At 45.3% G+C, this 20,183-nt stretch overlaps 1 protein-coding gene across 3 annotated transcripts in view; it reads right to left on the bottom strand.

The window, feature by feature from the left end:
- Sema6a (semaphorin 6A) overlaps positions 1–19,635 on the bottom strand; it is a 120,396-nt gene extending 100,761 nt beyond the window's left edge. The window contains exon 1 of one of the 3 annotated variants that reach the window (XM_034518180.2): positions 18,761–19,635. The gene's annotated coding sequence lies outside the window, so the exon portion shown is untranslated. The remainder of the gene's footprint in view (positions 1–18,760) is intronic. The other 2 variants (XM_034518182.2, XM_034518181.2) reach the window with 2 other exon arrangements.
- Positions 19,636–20,183: the final 548 nt, after the last annotated feature.

The following is a 20,183-nucleotide window of genomic DNA, read 5'->3' as shown; positions in this document are numbered from 1 at the left end:
TCTCTGGAAAGAGGAAGTGGATGGGGTGATGGGAGCAGAGCACAGAGAGCCCAGCACAGAGAGTTAGGAAGAGTTCCTTTCTGTGTCTACATATGGCCTGACTCTGTAAAGAGAAGCGATGAACAGTAATGGGGATCAAAATGTTTTACATCACATTTATAACACTGCACTCTTGACGTAGAGTCATGCGACAATCCATGGAAGGCTGAGATTCCATCAGTACACGACAGGAGTGACTTAGAGTTTGTTCCTAACTTGCAAAATTGAAGGGAAAAGATGAGAGAATTCTAACTCCAAAAAAGTGCCTCAGACACTCCAGTGACTGCTGAATTCAAAAACAGCAAATTGAAGGCTGCACAGGTAGGCCCACAGGTAGGTGCAAGCCCATGCAATTATTGATGAGCCATTGTCAAACCAGTTTGCCCCTAAAGCACTTGCTTTAACGTCAGTGTTTTTGAAAGTCCATTTTAACCGGAGTGTATTTTCAAAACTCCATTGGAATAGTCACTAGTTGGTAATTAGCAAGGAGGGAATGGACTATATTAGTTCAGTTAGAGACACTCACGTGAAAGCAATTCATACTAACTTTCATAAATAACTTTTACAAAATGACTTTTATAAAAATTGTCCACTAATACCACACATAAAGCAAGTTTGTGGAGAAAAATTCTGCATTGAATTTGGCTTAGTGAGTAGGGGGTGGTGGCAACTAAGTAGCCTCTGATTGGCTGATCATTTTGAAAATTTTGACCAGTACACACAAGGGTATAGGTTTACATAAAGCAAGTATTAAACACTCTTTTGGAGGCTTTTTGCAAGAAGCCCTGTGATCCAAAGTCTCTGGCTGTGGAGAAGGCTCAGTGTCCAACAGGGCCTCCACCCTCAGCCTACAGCCAGGCTTGGGTGGGGATGGTCATTGGTGACACTGCCCATTCCTGCCTTATTTGTGAAGATGTTAGGACACTGCCCATTAGTGCCTCTTTTGAAGAAGCATTTGGTGTTGTGAACAGCTGTCCAGTAACATCTGGTCAGGGTCCAAATCCATTTCGTAAGAAACACCAAACAGCTGTCAAATGGCCTCAACTTTGGATGAATACCAAATGAACACAGGCTTTGCTACCACTGGGGAGGCCCAGGTTCCTATCATTTGTCCCCGGAGACACCCCATCTCCAAGGTCCAGCTTGTTAGCACATTCCCCAAACCCTGACCAACAACTTCCTTTTTTTTTTTTTCAGACTAGGCTGGGCTGCCCATTTGAGTAAACAATTGGAATAGATAAGGCCAGGATGCTTGCTTGCTTCTTGCTTGCTTGAGGGTTACTGATCAGTTTGACCCTTACTTGGTCCCATCTTTCTCTTTTCTTTTGTTTCTGACACCGGGTTTGCCTTCGGGCTCACTCTGTAGATGAAGAGGATCTTGAGTTTCCGGTCCTTGTGTCTCCGACGTGCTGAGAGCAGCTCTGTGCCGCCAAGCTTGTGCTTATGCTGGACGTTAGGAACCAGAGCTTTGAGCGTGCACGGCGAGCAAGCACCACACCAACTGAGCCACCTCCCCAGCCCACCTACTTTCATTACATAGCTTATTTTCTTAAAATGTTTATTTCGCTTTTGATTATATGTACATAATATTGATTTTACTTTTCATTCCATGTATGCGTGTGTGTCTGGGTGCAGGTTTGTGTATTTGAGTGTCGGTGCTGGTGGGAAGCAGAGGAGTGTTTTGGATCTCCTAAAGCTGGAGTTTTACAGTCAGTTGGACCTGGCAACCGAGTTCAAGACCGTTGGAAGACATAAATGTTCTTAACCACTGAGCCACCCTGCTAGATTCTTCTTTAACCTCCAATCTTTCCATATCCTCATGGCACCTTCCTAAAGTAGGGGGTAAAGTTCTAGTCAGAATAGGGAGTTGTTTTCCTATTGGCCACTTTACTGTTCAGGAATTAGGTTGTTTTGGAAACCACGGGTGTAAAGCTGATACCTCAATTTGACAGACCAGCTTGCCAGTAGATGTAGCTAATGAAGTGTTTTTGTAGTGTGTTGGAGAAAATAAAGTTGCTTGCATTTATATGTTGAGTCTAACATTAAGTTAGAAGAGACTTCTCTACTGTCTTTTGAGTGACAGTACTTAGACATTAAGATTCCAAACACAGCATCACTTATAATCTAAACGTGGCACTCAGAAAGTTCATGCAGCGGAGAATCCCTTTATTAATAGGAGTCTCAAGCAAGTGCAGGGCTTCTCGTGCTTGGACCCCAGGACAAGAGTGCTGTAATATGGCCAGGCGTCAAGAGTCTCACAAACAATCTCCTGACTGAGCACTGGACCCAAGGAATTTAGTTCTTACCCTTGGAGCCTTACTCAACATGCTGGAACTGCGTGTGATGTCTGTAAATTCTAGCACTTACACGGCTGAAACAGCCTGGCTTACAGAGTGAGACCCTGTCTCAAAACACAAGGTTTGTGAGTGTAAGGTCTAACATAGTGGGCATGTAGTAATGAGCTCATGGTTACTAAGTCAGTTATTCTAAACTGTACCCTAACACTCAAAGGAGCACAGAATCATAAGGAGGGCAAGCAAATGGCTCACTAGGAACTATCACGCTCTCACAATTTTTATGCTTTTTCCATTCCAATAACCCACACCGAGGTGGTGACAGAACACACAGAGATTGGCTAGTTCTACAGCGTGATGACAACAGTGGTTGAGTTTTTTTTGAGTGTTTGCATATGCCTGACATCATTCAGGTATATGTTATCCCAATTACCCTACAAGGCGGGCACAATTAGTAGTTCCATTTTGCAGATGAAGAAAACAAGGCACAGAGACATAAAGTAACTTCCCAAAGAAGCCACTGTCAACCAAGTAGCTCATGTTTTGATCTCCATCAGGACATCACATACAAGGGTAAGTCCCAAGTGTAAAATGGACTTTCTTCATTGTGCTTGTGGTGGTGCTGGTAGTGGGGGTGGGGATTGGGAATCAGCAGGCTCTTTCTTATTCCTTCTGATCTCTGCCTTAAAATGCCAGGACAAGCACCAGCAGCAGCAGCAGCAGCAGCAGCCGCAGCCATTGTTATGAAGTGTGACAGCCACTGTGCTGCTGTGCCCTGGATGCATGTGGATCGTTGACACGCCGCCTCTTGTAACTCAGGCAGAGTGCTAGGCTAGCACCGCACGCACATGCAGAAATAGCTGCTGAGACATTTTCTCTGCACTTATTGGAGACTTTGGAGTATGCTCACTTCCCAGCCAAGGGGAGGCAGAGTTGGCACCCACTGTCGGCGCAGGACTTACACAGGACTTACGCCCTGTGTGGCTGCAACCAGGCTCCTTCATATCGTCAGAGAGAGAAAGTGCTAAACTTACTTTTAGAGTGTTTGCAACGGGGAAATGAACTAGGCTGAGAGCTCCAGTGACGGCCGCAATTCTTTTGGTACTTGGTACTTTTACTTAATCTTCTTTAAAATTCCTTCTAAAGTTATTTATAGAGCTTATTTTTAGCACTTATGGATATTTTGGAACACAAAGCTAATTAATTAATTAATTAATTAAAGATAGGATGCTACTACTTAATAGTCGTGAAACTTTTCTGATATTGACTTCACTTTGGTTTTGATTTGTAGCCATCAGTGTGTTTGTCCATGTCCTACTGTCCTCTCTGCTGTCAAGAGCATTTGTGATGGGTACTTTTAACTTACCATAAGCATTCAGACCTTTTATTGTAAGTTTTTTTTTTTTTTTTAACTTCAGGGGCCCATGTTTCTGGCGTAGCTGCTGATCAAATGGTAACACTCTGCTCACCTTCCGGGGAATCGGAACAAAAGTGGGTGCGCTGAGGCCAAGTGCCACTAGAGGGAGCCTACCAGTGACGTTGGAGACAAGCTGCCCCACATCTGTGCTATAATTTGACATGTGAATCCATAGTGATGTAAATTCAGCTCTCAGCATTATAATATCAACTAAAACATGATGCCAGGTTTTTTTCCCCCCAAAGAATCCAAGTATTAATTTTCAATTTGAATGTGCTCTTAAAGTACAGGTTTTCCCCGTCTAGAAACTGAGTCCGTTAAAACACCCCCAACCCTGGAAAACACTCAAAGTTTCTCATCTTCACTCCTCTTACTGCCTACTTTTAATGTTCTGTTACTTCCTCAAAATACTCAGCCTCGTTTTGAAACTCTTAGGTAGGAAAAAGACTTTTGTGCTACAAGTTTTATTTTTAAAAACCCTGTAAGAAAAACATGCAACATGAAAGTAAACAGAGAAGACTCACCCTTCTGGAGACTCTACAAAAAGATAAATATTTCTTAATATTTATACTACATTGGAAGGCTCATCTGGGCAACTATACAATGTCAATATTTATCTAAAGATTAGAGCCACAAAATGAAATATGAGTGACCTCAATCGCCTATACCGTGAAAATGTTTTTAATAAAACATTAAACAGCACATTCTTCCTTTCACTGTGTGAGCGGTGTTCAATTTTAGTACAATGCAGCCCACAGAAAAGCACTCATTCACACACGCCTGGTTTTTACATGAGCAGGACACACCCAGGGTAGTGCTCAGTCTTCCCTGGGATACTGAGAACCCTCTTAGGTTAGGCAAAGCATCAGGGCTGTCAGGTGAAACAAGAAACCGTTCATCTAAAGGCTTTAGTAGTACAGAGGTAGGGTGATCACAATACATCTCTGTGCAAGCTTTTGGTATTCAGTCTACTGCATATGACTTAAACACAGGATATAGTGGCTGCTAACTAAATACTTTGTTAGCCTGGTCTCCTGTCTTGGCCAGTGTCCCTGCTCTCATTCAGCTACCCAGGTGGGATATCTCAGAGCTATTTGAAACTCATCCAGCTGTGTACCTCAGACATCCAATAACATCACACAGCCCAAGAGTTCCCAAGTCCTGCTGGCTGAACCATGCCCATACGGCCAGAGCTTGCCTGTTCTGTCTACTCATAGTCCTCACATGTATATGTAATAGTTCAGGAAGAACTATTTGGTGATGTCATCTTGCTTAAAACATGGAACAGGGGCTGGTGGTCCTGCCCTCCTACAGATTCACAGTTAATCAGTACATTCTAAACCCATTCACCATCACCTGTGCATCAGGTAGGATGCTTCCTTGCCTAGAGAAAGCACTAAATGTCTAAGCGCTGAATTAAGGCCAGCTGCTCTCTTCATTAGACCAGTAGTTAGGCTGAGTCAGAGTAAGATGGCTTCCAGAGGGAAGAGCCATTTTGGCTGTGTTATGAGGTCTACTTTATTCCTACTAAAAAATGCATTTCTGTCTCATAGGTGCAAGTTGCAATATTCTAGGAAGTTATTCCCACCATAATATCTGGTTCAACTTTTTGTCCCTCCTGTCCCACCCAAAGTCACAAAGTTGACACCTTGTACTGTTTTCACTTCAGCCTTAAAGCTGAATCCCAAATAAAACCGCCCTCCATTGCCAATTGGTCTTCTTTGGGAGACTTGTGTCTTAGTACTTCAGGAGTCTCCAGGGACACACCACCTTCAACAATGCTCAGGACCTAATTGCTCTGCGGCCTCTGAGGGCATTCTGAGACAGCTTCTAAATATGGCCCATAGCAGGGTTCAAAGTGCAGTCAGGCAGAGGTGAGAACCTGGTGAGAAACTGTCCTGCTTTTATAAATTATGAAGGTCCTGAGTAAACAACAGCATGACATTTTAGATTCAGGAGGTGGGGGCTCTAAAAATTGAAGACTTTGTCCCAGGCCTTTCTCTTATCAGAGATGTGCTCTCAGGCAAATTATTTGACCTCTGTAACCTTCAGATATCTCATCTTTAAATTGGGCATAATGACACCTACCCTGCCTAACCCATTATCATACCTGCCCTACAACCCGGAGTTATAATGAACTGAAATGAGGCAATGTTTGTTGACATGCTTTGGAAAGAATACGTAGGACAAGCAGTATAAGCCCTTATTACTAACACTCTATACAGTGATCAATATAGCCAACTAGTTCTGGTGAAGGACTTACTAGGCAAGACTGCTTCAAAGGAAAGTCTTCCCTTACGGAAGGGCCCCATAGGGGCAGCTCACTGCTGGCAGCCCATCTTTTCCTTTGAGAATAAGGACAAGTGGTACCCACCTTGGGAGAAGGTGCCGTGCACAGTAAACATGGGAGATGAACAGGGGGCATGCACGTCATGAATACTTTTCATAGAACAAGCCCTCCAGGCAAGGCTATAAGGCTAGGTATGATTGATAATATTCAAGAAAATACTTTGTCTTTGCCCTTTCATTTCTGCTGGGAAGAATTTGCATTTCAATAATAATGTGATAATGTCGAGCTATTCCCGACATTTCAAAGCCTTCTCTTCCACACCTGGTGTGCTGGTGAGATCTGCTGAAGGACTGCATGTGGCTGTTTTCTCACAGCAAAGGCTGTGATGTTGTCCTCTTTATTCTTGGGAACGGATGTGGCTGGGCAATAGTAACAGGGCTTGTGTTCTAGGCACAGTAAAATGTGACACAGAAAAGCTCCACCCTCTGAGATATCCCTGGGGAATTAATTAATCGGCATATTCAAGATGTTCAACTTCCCCTCATCACAAATGAGAGGAAACACCTTGTATATAAATGTTGGTTTTTAATAGAAATGTCGCTGGACTCTGCGCTTCACTTTAAAAAAAAAAAAAAAAAAAAAAAAAGTATCTAGGGCCAGGGAGATGGCTTGGCTCTTACTCTTCAGATTATAGCAGCCTGAGCAGCTGCCTTTAATCCCTGAGTCTATGTAAGAAGCCAGATGTGGTGACAACTGTTGGACGCTCCTGGGCCAGCTAGCTTGGAGTACACAGAGTGGCAGAGAGACTCTGCCTCAAAACAAAGGGGAAAGAGGAAACCACATTCTTAAAATGGAGGTCTTCTGAGCTCCATGTACCCACACAGCACACATGTGAAGAACTGCATGCACGCACGTGCACACACTCTCAGCTCCGTATGAACTGCCTCTGTTCCTTTCACTTCTGACATTTCTCCCCTGGTCAAACATGGATCCCACCACAGAACTTTTCTGCTGCATGCTTTGGGAGATGGCTCTGAAAACTACCTCGGGTAATCACTATCCTAGAACACAGTAGAGTGAATATTACAAATCAATTCAATTTTGGTAATTTCTCATTAAGATGCCTACAGATGGGTAGGTCTAATTGTAAAAGCTAAGCATTTATAATTCATAAGCACAAATTATGCTAAACTAGATGGGTCTATATGTCATTAAGGTTTCATATAAGCTACAGAATGATTGTTCAGACCGAAATTTAATTCTTAAGTTGGCATTTATATATTATATCTAACTTTTATTAGGCTCTCTAGTTAGAAGTTGAATGTAAATAGCACATTAACATTTATAATTCAGTTTCTTGATATCTGTTGTAAAACTCCTGACACAGAAAAACTCTTCTAACCAAGAGTTGGACCCTGTTTCCTCCAGAGTTTTCAAAGTTCCCTGAGTGTTAGGTTTAGCACTCACTAAAGGTGCTTCTGGGCAAAGGAAATGTTGCTTGGTCCACAGCCTCCCGTATGTAGCACACTTTTATTTGAAAGAATTGGGACACTATTCAAAGTCCGATTTTATTCTTTGGCAGAAATAGTCTTGAATCCAGCATGGAGCCAGTAAGTATCCGAAGATAGGACAGGTAAAATCTTGAAGCAAAAGAAAGCTGCTCTACAGACTCAATGGCTCCATCGCTTACAGCATCCCAGTTGTTACTGTCTTCACGTGGCCATTCTGGTGAGGGGGCAGGATCATTCTCTCCATCACACTGAGAACCCAGAGTGGTTTATTTTGCCTAGAAATTTAGCAAGCGCAGGCGCAGTAGCCTACTGTGCAAAATGCTCCCCCACCTAAATACAGTCACCACTCCACCCCACAACACTGGAGATCATCAAACTTGCTTCAATTCCACTTGGTGTTTAACTGACACCTACACAGAAAGCATCAATTGTTTTGTTTTTTTTTTCCTAAAAATTGCATTGCAATATCAGGTTTAGCTGGACCTCCAAGTGGTAGCCACGATCTTCTTACCATCGAGAGGGCAATAAACTAAATTTACTGTAATTCTTTTAGAAGCAACAAAAAGGCTTTGATCATTTTTCCCTTTGCACTTCTCCATCTCTATATAAGGCATATGCATGCATGTACGTGTGTGCATCTATACGTGGATATGTACATGTGTGTGTGCACGTGTGAGCCTATGCTTATGTATATGTGTCCATATGTGCACACATGTGCAGAGTACTGCAAAGTGAGCAGGAACATTTTCTTACCCTGCCCCACCTCTCTCCCAAAATCAAGGGTCTGTAGTTCTGAATTTACAAAAGCATGCTTTCTTTGCTTCTGGGAGATACATGAGGGGGAGGTGAAACACAGCCAACCAGTAATTGCAACCTATGTGTAAGGCAGGCAGACCACATGATCAAAAACTGATGTGACACTTAAAAGTGTTTCTCCACAAGAAATTCCGGTGCCCAGAAGCCTGGTGAAGCCAGTAGCAATTACAGCCATGTTATCCTTTTCATTTACTTCATATTACTGGTCTCTAAAATCAATCATTCAGTGTGGTTGGGTAAGGGAGGCATCTTTATAATAGGCACGTGCATTCAAAATGCTTGTTGATCTTACACAGACATTTTGGCAAGCTAGGTCTCAGGACATTTAAAACGGCTGCTTTGAAGCTTACTTTGAAATAAAAACTAGTCATTTTCTAGTTTTTTTTTTTTTTTAATGACTAATTTTCTAGATTAGTCCCATTTGTAATGATTTCAAAGTTTGCTTCTTCTGAGTCTCCTGGATTTTCACTTGCTGCTTTGAATGTCCAGAATTCAGCCCAATTTGTTTCTTCAGTGTAAGATTTCATTTTTTATGTTTTAATCTACAAAGGAATCAAACTGCTTGGTTTGGACATGTAGGGGTTCCAGAAAGTTCACTTGAGAAACGGGAACTAAGTCTTTGAGAAGCATATGTACACGTGTGACAGATACCAGGCCAAACTGGGTAAGGAAGGCCAGCTGTGGCCTACCTCAGGCAGGAGACATAGCACCACAGCCTTTGTCTCCTCTCCTGCAGCATTTGCCTCCCCAAATGTCTTCTTGACGTGGCCACATGATATACACACAATTAGAGAACTTTCCCGAATCAGCAGCACAGAGGCAAAATATTAAAATAACAAACACATGAAAAAAAAAAAACGTTAATCTGCTAGAGGACTGACAGGGACAGGAGGTGGGCTGGTCCAAGATTGTCCCTTTGTTGTAAAAGACAACAAAAAGGCCTCAAATGCCTCAGTCCTGTTGGACTTAAAAACAGTGAAGATCAAACCTGAAGGGTCAAACCTTTACATTGCTAAGCCAAACGCGAGGCGTGGCCCTAGTGATGTCATCACACTTACTTAGCAACCTGCAGTGCCCAAAACCAAGCTAGGAGAAGGTGACATTGTCAGCGAAGTCACGGATACCTTTGTTTACCTCCATATTTAGGAATGGCCCTTAGTGAAGAGGGCCGGCCCCTTTGCCTCCTTTCGGGACGATGAAAGTGACATCAGCCTTTGGATTGTAATCTTTTTCACTGAGGGATTCTTTCAAGACAGAGGAAGAGACAAATCCCGGAGTAAATTACCAGCAGGATGTGCACATAACAAGGTCCAGGGAGATACTCTCAGGAGTTGCCTCTTTTAATCTAGCACTGAACTACACCAGAAACAGCTTTCAGCTCTTCCAGAGCACCCGCTGCCAAAATAACTGCAAGGCTTGCAAGCCCTAGTATGTCTCAAATCTTTCCCAAGATACCCCAATACTAGCTGAGGCACTGAAACTATGGCAACCGAATAAGAAAGCAGCCTCCATGATTAATAGATGAAGATCCCCGAGATGGTGTCTAGCTGGGACCATCATTCATGATGTGAGCAGAATTAGCGCAGATTCCATCTCAAAAGCCATTAACAAGTATTCTTTCAAAAACCAACACCCCGCCATTCTGCTACACACGCTGGAGTTTCTAAGGCTCTGGATGATTCCGTTTCTATTGCTCATTCACTATTCAGGGATGAGACTCTGCTTAGTGATTCGGATACTCACTTGTTTTCACAATAGTGAGAGGAAGGCAGGATAGAAGAGTTTCTCACCTAGGTGCCTGGGGCCTAAGAATAAATAGCATTCAAACCCCCAAGTGAATGAAGTCACATGGTTCTCTAAGTTAGAAAGGGGATAGGGCAGGGACTGACTGGGTCATCTGAGAATGTTTGCAGAATGTGACTATTCACGAAGTCTTCCATTCTGGGGACAGGAGCATGCCTACATACTGGGTCTGTTAGTATTCAATCTGACTCTAGGGCATTAAGAGTCTCAGAAAGGGGAGGGCAGTAATGCAGATACTGTAATACCAAATGCCCAAAGGCAGAAGGAAAGGAGGACCCATCACAGACTCCTCATCTGTAGAACTAGCACATAGCATCACACGGTAAATAAGATAGCATTTTTCTTTTTTTCTCTTTCCTGGCCCATACAATGATTTTTCTTCCAGAGGGATATTTTTATTATATAAAATGCTGGATCCTGTCCTCATCTATCTAGACATCAAATCAAATCATGGCAGAAGATTGGCCAAGAAGGAATTGGAAACCACTGAGAAGCGCACCTTGCCTAAGGTAAAGGAATTTCCAAGTCTAAAGGTGGTACCTATGTGGAAGTATCTATTGCTAATCACTCTTTCAAAGTTAATAGTCATCTCATCCGCTGCCTGGAAGGCACTAGCCCATCATTCTTTGGGGCATGTAAATTACTAAGGTGTTTCACTCTTCCCATGGCCTCTTACAGAACTTGAGAAGCCTCCTTATCCCTGGAGCTGAAAATAACTAATTTGCAGGGATGGAGGGAGTCCTGAAGGACACAGACAGGTAGCAACCTCAGGAAACTACAGTGATAATATCAAGTTTATTTACCCATCTGTTGTGTCTTTTAGAAATCAGATTTTTTTTTTTAAACCTCACTGATAAGTCTTGTCCCTTGACTCAAAGTTTAGATTTGGTGGGAGAGAATCAATCAGTCTAATAAGTGCTGGGCTCTGCTCCAGGCAGCCCACCACTTCCCACTTGTAATGGAGAAACTTTAGCTGGGAGGCCCTGTTCTTCCATACCTATTCCAAGTGTGGTCAGGGAAGACAAACCAACCCAGTTGCCACATGGCCACCCTGAAAGTGGTCTTGTAGAGCCTGCAGGCAGAGCCTCCAGGAGAAATGCAATAGACAGCCAAGCCTTTTCTCTGTACATTCTCTCTTTGGGAATTTAGTTCATCTCTGAAGAGATGGCCCTCAGGTACTAAATATGGGTAAAGGCTGTGGGCTGATTTGTAAGTGTTAGTAAGCGGCGGTAAATACAGCAGAAACAACAACAATCTCATGGTCTCTGATGTGCCATAAATCCCTGATGTTGCCACTGTTTTAGCTGTACAGTGTTGTGATGTCTTGCTTGTTTTTCATGTTTGGGGTGTGACCTTATCAACTTAGAAAAGGATCATAGCCCCTCTTCCCCTGAAACAAGCTGTTCACACGCTTCAAACTCCATAACACTGTGGCTGGCTCATGGGGTGATTGTTCCTTTAGGGTCCAAGGGTTGTTTCCTTTGTATCCTCTCTCTGTGTTACAGATCTGCAGCCATTTCCTTCTGTTCTCTGCCCCCACAAAGCAGTATCAGCACTTCTGAAATCAATTCCCAGGCCATTTTCCATGACTGTAGTTACTCAAATAAAAGTAAGCCTTTGTGTTAAATTCGCGCTGGAGTGTGCCAGGCATTGTGCTATTTGCAGGTGTTAGCCTGCTTAGTCCCTAGCATCTACAACACTATCACCATTCTCAGGGTTTACAAATGGAAATGGCGACAGAAGAAGCAAAGTTGTCCTATTTATAATTGCCAAACACACATACCATATGTGTACATATATGTGTACACACACACACACACACACACACACACACACACACACGTATTGTATTCCCTCTGCCAAACTTAACCTCAGAACTGCTTCTGGACCTATCCACTGCATCCCACCAGCAGCCTGAACTTCCCCAGCCACAATAAATTTACCCTTGTTTTACTGCAAATATGGAAACTTCCTCCAGCACCCGGACATATCTGTCCTACATTAATGACTGCATTGACATTGATGCATACGATGGCAGAATAATTCTGTTCCTATTTTTTTTCCTTCTATAATGTCTGGCAAACTGCCACTCTCATGACCTTGCCCCAGTAATGGTCATATTGAAAGCAATCCTTACTTGATGCAGTTGACATTCTGATTGATATAGCTACAATCCACACAGCAGTAACACACTAGATGTGGGCTGTGTTGTTTTCAATGATTCTTAGGAAATTGTTAATTTTCATAATGTGGTTTATATTCAGGCCATACCAACACTATACAATGCTCATCTGATGATATAGAAGACAGTGTAGAGCCTACAATTATACCAGGGTCTGAGACAAAAAGAAAAGACATGAAACTTTCCAAGTTGCCAGTAGTTATTGTATGAGACATATTGATGTTTCATAGTATTTTATATTATTCTGTCTGCAGTCCTACAGGTTAGAAAGAGTGAGCTTACAATTTATACAACTCCTTGAACATAAGGCAGCTTCAGGAAAGTAACATGTCTCATCCAAGAAAGTAAGAGTCTGCAGAGCAAGTCTTCCAGGCCTATGTTCTTTAACAGCTGTTCTGTCATGGGACAAAGACAAAGGTTAACAAGCATATTACGTTTTCCCCCAAAACAGAAAAATTATTGGGGAGAAGAAAACAGTTCAGTAGTCAGTGATTGGAATGGAGACCAAATGAGACCAGAGTCAAAAGCTCAGTCCCCATAAGTGCTGGCTACTTCTTAGCTCCATTTCTTGGCAAGTTGATTTTCCCTAGTTCAGACCTCCTCCAGCTATAACCAGGTGTCTAACAGATGTGTGCATTTGGCCCTAGAAGGGGACTGGGTGAGCCTGTGGGAATGAAAAGACTCCAATCCATTATCAAGACTAGAAAAACAACACCCTGTGAATATTCCACTAACTGGAGAGGAGAAATGATGCCCGTGTATAAGGAAGCCAGCAGATGCACAGTCATGCATGCAGGAAGGAAGCATCTCACATGAGACGGAAGAAAAACGAGGCAGAAAAAGTTCACAAAAATTTATCTACAAAAAGATGGCTTCTTGGGCTGGAGAGATGGCTCAGTGGTAAAGAGTCCTGACTACTCCTCCAGAGGTCCTGAGTTCAATTCCCAGCAACCACATGTGGCTCACAACCACTTGTAATGGGATCTGATGCCCTCTCCTGGTGTGTCTGAAGACAGCTACAGTATACTCATACAAATAAAAATAAATAAATCATTAAAAAGAAAAAAGATGCCCTCTTTATTCATGCAACAAACACTTAATGTGGAAGGCTGGTGATGGATCAGACACGTTTTTCTTTGTTTGGAGAGGTACAATAAAAAAGTGAATAAACCATAAAGATACTACTCATCTTCTTGGTGTTGTGTTCTAGAAGATGAGGGTAGGAAGTCAGAGGTCAAGTAAATCATATGCCCGGAAAGGCTTTGCTGAGAAAGTGGTATCTGAGCAGAAGTTTGTAGGGTACCAGGAGCAAATCATGCAGACATCTGGAGAAAGAGCTGCCCCAAACTCCCAAAAAGCGATACAAAAGACCCTGTGTGGGCTGGAGAGATGTATGGCTCAGCCCTTAAGAGCACTGACTGGTCTTCCAGGGGTCCTGAGTTCAATTCCCAGCAACCACATGGTGGCTCACAACCATCTGTAATAGGATCCTATGCCCTCCTCTGGTGTGTCTGAAGACAGCAACAGCGTACTCATTTACATAAAATAAATAATTCTTTTAAAAGAAAAGAAAAAAAAAAAGACCCCAGAAAGGGCCTCCAGGGCCACGTGCCTACAGGTACAGATAAACTCAAAGAGCAGTGGATGCCAAGGAGAGAGCAGAGTGCAGATCCTGTGCCAGAGGAAGAATTTAAGCTTTTGGTAGAAACAGATAGGCTAGCTGAGCTAGCTTAGGAATCTCTTTACTTTTAATTATTGCTGTTTTAGCCGCTGTGTTGAGAGAAGCTGATAGGAGCCAAAAGCAGAAGAAGGGCAACTAATGGGGATGCTGGCACAATAGCCCCGCAGAGGAGGGACTATGTGAGGGCCAGGGAGGTGGTAGACTGGAGACAGAGTGCGCATGCGTCCTGAAGACTGGGTATGCCGCTGCAACTGGCCTTGGTATAAGAGAAGAAGTTGAGCATAGGCTGTGGGACCTGAGCAACTCATGGAGTTACTGCAGTGGAGGTGATGGAGAAAGCTAATTTGGGTAGAGTGAGCTAGAATAATGTTTCCTACCATGTTAGAGTTGACATATCTATAAGATCCGAGAAGAGCTACCTACCCAGTGTGCCTTAGCGATTTACTATCCTGGTCTGGGAGAAGAGGTTATATGGGTATCGGTGTACTGGTTGGTAGTATCCTATGATTCTCCGTGAGTACAATTACAATTATTCTAATAAAAATGTTTTGCAAGAGCTTGCCTGTTTCACAAAGCGAGATGCCCTTGTGTATCTATCGCTCTGTAATAGTCCCGTGCTAAATAGCCCTGAACTCCCTTCTCCCAAGAGGTTTGTGGGTCTGACATCTTATTTGCCCATTTCAAAGGGATTAAATGCCTCCCTCCCTTCCCTACCTTACCATATCCCCAAGAGGCAGCCATGTGGTTGCCAGAGAGAATAGCTCAGTTGCTCTAGCAGTGCATTTTAAGACAAATGAGAAAAGCCTTCACTCTGAAATAAAAATATCTCAGAGCTCTTTGGCTCCAGGATCCCCTCGGAAGAGGCGTGGCCAAGGGAAGGCTCGGCAGGATGTTCCAAGGCTCCACCTTCCCCTGGCACAAACCTAGGTGCTATAACACTCCGTTCTTAAATAACAAAGCAAAGTGCATCCTCACTGGGAGGAGGACAAGAAACTGTCTTAAGCCAAGGGAGGGTGTGGCGGGGAGGGGCAGTGTAGACATAGACTTGATGTGGAGGTGAAATGGCAGGTGCATAATTAAGGCATTTCAATTAGTTGGGCTTGTTCTCTGATTCCCTTTGTGTAAACAAAAGTATACTAGCTCTCAAAACTAGTCTTCACCCCATCCACACTCCCTTTTACTACCCTGAAAAGAACTAGCCTACAATAAATATATGGGTCACATATAAACTTCCTTATGCAAAAAAAAAAAGTATTTCCCCCCCCTCCCATTTTGTATGTAAGTGCAATTACCCATTCACTTTGCAAACATAGGTGCTTACTGTAAATTTAGTCCAAGTTCTTAAAACCGGGATGCTTTATTTTTTTGTTCAGGGGTAACAGCTCGTGTGACTCTGTAACACACTCAGCTTCACTGGTGTAATGCTACACTCCTCCTCAAAATGCAAATGGTCTCCCCTTTAAAATGATAGGGAAAGCACTACTAAATGTGGGAAGAACTTGAGAGGTGTGCACTTGTGTACAAAGAGTCACCCTTATCATCATTGTGTAATAGCCACTCACTGGAAAGCACTGTCTGTTTTCACGACAGGAAAAACAAACCAACTGCTCTAGAAGCAAATAGTGAACCATTCGTGACACGCTCATCCGTCTGTTTATTCATTCATCATTTTCTTGAGTGTTCTACACAAGGTCATATGTATTTTTACCCTGTTTAAATTTAGACATTTTATTCAGCACATACTCTTCAGGTGATCCTGAAGGTAATGACTTTGAAACATTCAGATATGCAGACTGCATGTATTCTTGGGGATGTGGCAATTCCTAAGTGGTCACAGCTGTAAAATGTAACACATGAGGGAGGCTAGCACTCCCAACCACAGTAAATAACAAATATAAATAGAATATGTCTTTGCATCAAGATAAATCTAAAGAATGCTAACAAAATCAAGGTCTTAAATCTGTTGCTCCTTCTTTCCTGCTTAGATTGACTTGCAAAGTCCTTTGTTCAAGAATGTATGAAACCAAAGTCTAGGTTACCAAAGATTCAAAGAGTTACTACATAAACAGAAATAGGTAACCCAAATCCAAACAAGCAGGGCAATTATGCTTTAACAGACAGTTTAGGTTGAGAGAGGGAGACACAGATCTGCCACTGTATTTAAGGTTAGGTTAATAATTACCTTTGGTGCCTGGAGTAGTTTAATAAAAGTTTATTGTGGAAGACTAAACGTGGAGTTTATAAGCCATACAAAACGATTGCTATTTTGACTTCTGGTAGCTGTTCGGATAGGGAGAAAAAAAAGAAGTGTGGTATTTTCATTCAAAAAATCCAGTACAGGCGCCTTTACAGGGGGGCGGGAGGGAGCTAAATAAAGAATTAATGTATCTGAAACCACTAACCCCCCTGCCATCACAGTAGCAGATGGTGGATTTGACGCCAAAATTATAAGTCCGCCAGGGGAAGGAAGGCCCAAATCACCAGGATTAAGGAAAAACAAGGCAAAGGCACTCTACTGCCCAATCCAAGAAAAGCGTGAAAACCAGAGCTGAGGGCCTTAAACGATAGCTTTTTTCTGAGACCCACTAATAGAACGCTAGCTACAACTGAATTAAATGGCAAGAAAAGTTGTGAATACCGTGTGTGTGTGTGTGTGTGTGTGTGTGTGTGTGTGTGTGTCCAGGTTTCAACCGTATTTTAATTTAAGCCGTTCAAGGATCCCATTCAGTAGTAACTCGATTTTCATCCAGAGTAAACAGGGACAGATCCCTCTGTGGCTGGGCTTGGTCACCACACTCGAGGCAGCCACAATTGCTCTGCACCGACTGAGGCGGAATTGCCAGCAGGACTGCCCACTTCTCCACAGAACTGGAGGCCGCCCCTGGAAACGCTTGCCCAGGCTAGGAGCACAGCGCCTCCAATCGTTCCTCCTTCTTTCACTCCACGAACACCTGGCCCTGCTCCTCTCCTCCCTGGGCACGTGCGAGCCTCAATGCCTTGCGCCTGGCGCAGGGGGTTCGGGATGCTGCGCTTGGAGCCAGAAACTCGGGAGCCAGCGAGCCAGGAATAGTGTCCACACGCGCCCTCACAGTAGCTGATGTTCGCCACTTGTGGTCACACTAGCATCGTGAATTTAGTTCGTCCCAACACCGCCCCCCACCCCCACCCCCATCCCCATCGCCGCCCCAGCCCTTCTCCAGTTACTTGAGACCCTGGTCCAGCAAGTGCGGCGGGCCGGGAGGTACCATTCTCCAGTGGGCAGGCGTCTAGCTCCTACTCACATCCCAGTTGTCCGCTCAATTCGTTCGGTGTCAGAATGAACACGCTGAGGTGGTGTTTCCAGGAGTCTTAAGCTATCATAGAAAGTTTCCAGAAGCGCCTGGTACAGGGGCCCTGCACTGTAAAGGGGAGGAGGCGCTGGGAAAGGAGCGAGCGAGCGGGAAAAAATGTCGGGGTCCGGTTTCTCTCCCTGACACAGGCAGGACCAGGACAGCAGCCTGGCTCTGTACAGCCCGCGCGCGGGAGACCTCAGATCCTGCTTCATACACTGTCTACCTCCGTGGGGAGCTGAGTGAAACGCGGCAATCAAGGAAGGTGACAGTCTCTTCCCAGGAGTAGGGTCGCTAAGAAGGAATTGCCCAGCTTGCTTCAGACTCCCCACAGCCCCACAGAGGCAGAGCTCCAAGATACAGCAAGCAGTCAGGACACCCACAATCTGCAGCCCAGTAGAGCCTACATCAGAGTGGCAAGCCCAGAGCTATCTCTTAGCAGGTCTCCCCACCCTTCCCTCTCCCGGTGGTACATCTTTTCTCGAGGGGGACCGCACAGGTCTTGGAGGAGGGAGCAGCAGGGGCCAGCCCTGGCTTGGAGAGCTCAGTTGCTTAAGAGAGACGCAGCTGCGACAAATGGTGCCCTGCTAGAGTGGGAGCTGAGGCAGGGGACAGGACCTAGGGCGGGGGCGCCGCGCCGTACGAAGACACTGCTCCTAGGCACTTTCCCCAGCAAACAAAGCCCGGAACCTCTGGTGCCAGGAGCGACTGAAGAGTGGATCCCACCAAGAGACTGGGCGCGCAGATACTCAGGGCCATTACAAGTTTCACGCACTCAACCAAGCCCAGCCCAGACCCCGCACTGATAACAAAAGATCCTCATCTCTTCTCCACCGTCTCCGCACAACCATTTCTCCCACATCAGAGCCTAAACCTGTGGCTGGACACAAACAGCCTTGTACTCCCCAACCCTCCCTAGCCCTCGAGGGCAGAACCCTTTCCCCGTCCCCAGCAACCGACACCAGGACCCGGCGCTTTAGAGAATCCCACCCTCCAGGGCCGCTCTCCTCCCTACTGGCCCAAGAGTGATCTCTTAGACTCGGGTCACACACACACACACACACACACACACACACACACACACACACACACACACACCGGGTAGGACAGCCTTCCTCTCGGTCTCGGTCCGGGGCGGCGCCGGTGCTGTGCGCGACGCGGGTGAAGAAGCTCCTCCTGACATGGAGCCCGGGGTCTCTGGGGTTCAGGACTGAAAAGAGCTGAAGGCAAGGCTCGGGGCTACTCCCCCCAGAAAGGGACAACGCTCAGGAGACAGAGACCTGAGACCAAGTAAAACACAAGCACTACAAAGCCCACAAAGCGCACCAGGGGTAACCTCAGGACCCTCACCCCAGCCTGGATCCAGGAGGTGGGGCGCCAGGGATGCCGGAGCCATACCTTTTCGGTGCATCGACGGGCAGGCGGCCGCGGCTCGGAGCGGACTGGCACGGCGTGTATCCCATTTAGTAATCCATTATCGAGATCTCTCTGGGCCTTGAGCTGCGCTCTTTCCTTCGCAAGCCTTTTGTCATTCCTACATGTGTGCTTGTCTCTTTGGGGGCAACAGTCACGGCGATTACTTTCTGGGATGCCAGCGAGCTGTGTTCATCTCCAATGACAGAAGAGGAGGTGAGAGGAAGACCAAAAAAAAAAAAAATTGAAAAAACTGAAAAAGGAAAAAAAGAAAAGAAAAAAGGGGAAAAACAGAAAAAAAGAAGAAAACCAGCGAGGACCAGGGTAAATGCTCAAGAAACTCTTTTCCCAAATCCAAATTCCACTTGGATTCACTTCTGAGTCCCCTCGGCGGTGCCAGCGCCCATTAACTAGTCATTTCAGGGCGGGGGGCGGGGTGGGGGTTGAGGCAGAGGTGCAGGGCTCTGGCCGGCTCTGCAACCCCGAGTGCAGTGTCCCGGGTGTGGCGACGCTGGCCGCGGCCGCACGCTCCTAGGCGGGCATCTCGGGGAGTCGGCACCGAGGAAAAGCGCCCGTGCTGCGTCCCGAGCGCCTAGGCAGCCGAGTGCGTGGGGAGCGGAGTTGGCTGCAGCCTCACCCCGTGCGGCTCACTACTCCTGTGTCACTGGAGAGGCCGACGCTCCGGGCGGAGCCAAGTCCCGGACTGGATTGCGCAGAGCGGACTCTCCTCCAGCAACCCCGCCTCCCTGGGCTGGCGTCTCCTCCGACCCGAAGGAGAGCAGAGATGTGTTTGCGAGGGAGGGAGAAGGAGGCAGAAAGTGCGAGCAAGCCAAAGGAAGAGACCTGCTGCCGTGTGGCTGCAGGTGGAGCTTTGGACTCAGTCGCCAGCCCCGCTTCCTATCACTTCAATTCCCCTCCCCCGGGCGCGCACCCGGGAGGTCCCAGCGGGGGCGACTCTAGAAGCCCAGCCCTTGTCTCCCCACCCCCACAGCTGCTCTAGCAAAGGGGAGGGGGAAGAAGAAAAAGGAAAGAAATCCCAGACAGCATTGCTGAGCCCTGCCAAATCAGAAAAATAAATAAAAATAGACTTGGTGAGGAGCGAGTTACAAGAAAGAGTTTCTCCATCGATTTTCTTAAATGGAAAAGTTTTAAAGAGTCGGCGAACCTTTCTATTTCTGATTACTGTATGAGGAGGTAGGCTCTGGAAGTGATGGACCCTCTTCCTACCCAGATGAATTAGATACAAGGCGATGTGGTTAAAAATAGTTCCCACACACACTCGGTCGTAGCATGCGCTACATAAACATATAAAGCACTGTGCTGAGAACGTGGTTAAAGACCGCGATCTGTTTTAAACTATCTTACTTTCAAAGTCCGCAGTGAGGATTGTTCTTAGAAATGAGTAAAC

Source organism: Arvicanthis niloticus, chromosome 14 (genome assembly GCF_011762505.2).
Source record: "Arvicanthis niloticus isolate mArvNil1 chromosome 14, mArvNil1.pat.X, whole genome shotgun sequence".
Lineage (NCBI taxonomy): Eukaryota > Metazoa > Chordata > Mammalia > Rodentia > Muridae > Arvicanthis > Arvicanthis niloticus.
Note: the sequence above shows the minus strand (reverse complement) of the source record. Positions and strands in the feature narration are given on the sequence as shown.